We start from the raw sequence: 1,997 nt of genomic DNA on the forward strand, positions 1-1,997 counted from the left end.
AATCAGCTAATAGCTCTTTCTTTTATCATGCATAACAACCTTGGTTTTATTTTATTGTGAAACTTTCATGAATTAGAACGTGTAGAGGAAATTGCTGGTTAAATGCACAGAATAACATAATTTAAGAGTTTTGACTAGGTGCATATTATTAAATATTCAAGCACATCTACCAACCTTTATGATTCTAACCCATAACACATAGTAGAGGAAGAGTGGACGTTGAGAAATAGGCATACGTTTCAGATATAAAGGAGAAATATTTCTTAATCTTCTACTGATTTTCATGTTGGCCTAAGTGGAAGAACATGGTGGGCTTTCTTTAGATGGGTGTTATCTTGGCACAGAGAAAAGGCCCAATGCTCCTTCATACTTGAGAACATAGGGCTACCTAACAGACTTGAGTCAGAAGAGCCATCGCAGAAAGTCTGGAGAATAAGAAGACCTAGGAGGTTTTAGTTGGGCCAGTGGCTGATCATTTGATTTCATAAACTCTTCTACATATAGTATTATTCAGATATCCTACCAATCAAGAAGGTTCAGGATTGACTGGGGAGGGGCAGGGACCTGACTTATTTTCAGAATGCCTAAAGCACACACCTGCATACAGCTATACTGTAACCTACACTGACCTTCCTGGTAAGCCCTTCTAAAGGAGGCCATTCCAGTCCTCCAAGAGACTTTCTTATGGCTCTGGAATTGTTCAGGAAATGTATGGCTAAAGAAACAGACAACTACAGTGATACTACAAATAGAATCCATGCTATGTTCTTTAGAAGTAGAACCTCACTTAAAAGCGCTTTGCTAATTTTTATGTGGATTCTAAAATATTTTACTCATTGTGAAAAGCAGTAGTGAGAGAAAGGTAAAGTGTTAATTTGCAGGCCATTGAGGCAAATAAAATATGGAAGAAAAAAATCCTTAGAAAAGTGTTGCAAATAGGTTCCCTCTTGCTCCATCTTATCTATTCTTTGTGAATCTTAAGGCCAAAGGGGGTGCCCATCCTTAGCTGCTTCAGCAGGAGGGAATGACTATTAGCAGAAGTATCACCAAAGTAACCCAGTGACTGGAAAGTGCTTGGGAAATGTACGTAGTAATCCTGCCATGTGACTTTATCATTACTTTCTGCAGCAAACATCTCGCCAGATGTCAGGCTTTTAAAATGTGAAAGCAGAACACTGCTTAAGTCAATTTTATGATGGATTATAGCCAATAGTTGCATGAACAGCATTCTGAAAAGCATAATTGGCATCAGCCTACGTTGGAGAATGAATAAAAAGTAGCAGAACAAACACATTTTGAAAGACAACTCCAAGGGACACTGCATTATTTGCTCATGACAAATTTTTAATCAGCATCAACTATGAGCTAGAACCACTCTTTTGAGTGGAAGGGCATACAGTAGTGAGCAAAATTTCTGCCCTCTTCGAGTTTATATTCTAGTAGAGATGACAGGCAATAAACAAAACCTTTGTGATGACTTACATAAGTCAAAATATTGTCATGTTTTGAATTACTGAAGTTACCGCTGAACTTACATAGATTTTGCAGCTATAATCAAAATAATAGCAGGTTCCCCTGGTCTACTGAAGAGACTGAGTCTTTGAACCTGGGCTCTAAAGTAACATTGGTGTCTTATTTTGGACTTCTGGTTTGCAGTGTAGTCTTTTATTTTCTTCCATTCTAACAAGAAAGTGTATACGTTTGTGCGTGTGTGTCTGAGACAGAGAGAGAGAGCATGCACATAAATACAACTGTACAAAAACCAACAAACGTGGGTGGCACCTGTGGCTCAAGAAGTAGGGCGCCGGCCCCATATGCTGGAGGTGGTGGGTTCAAACCCAGCCCCAGCAAAAAAAAAAAAAAACCCAACAAATGTAACAATAGGAGGTAAAATAAAAAAGGCTCACATGTAGTCTGATTCTATGTAAAGCCAAAAATAATCTAAACTAAATTATATTATTTAGGAATAAATAAGAGATGGTAAACTACAGGAAAAG

The sequence above is a fragment of the Otolemur garnettii genome, unplaced genomic scaffold (assembly GCF_000181295.1).
Source record: "Otolemur garnettii isolate 467f Iridium unplaced genomic scaffold, OtoGar3 scaffold00010, whole genome shotgun sequence".
NCBI classification, from domain to species: domain Eukaryota; kingdom Metazoa; phylum Chordata; class Mammalia; order Primates; family Galagidae; genus Otolemur; species Otolemur garnettii.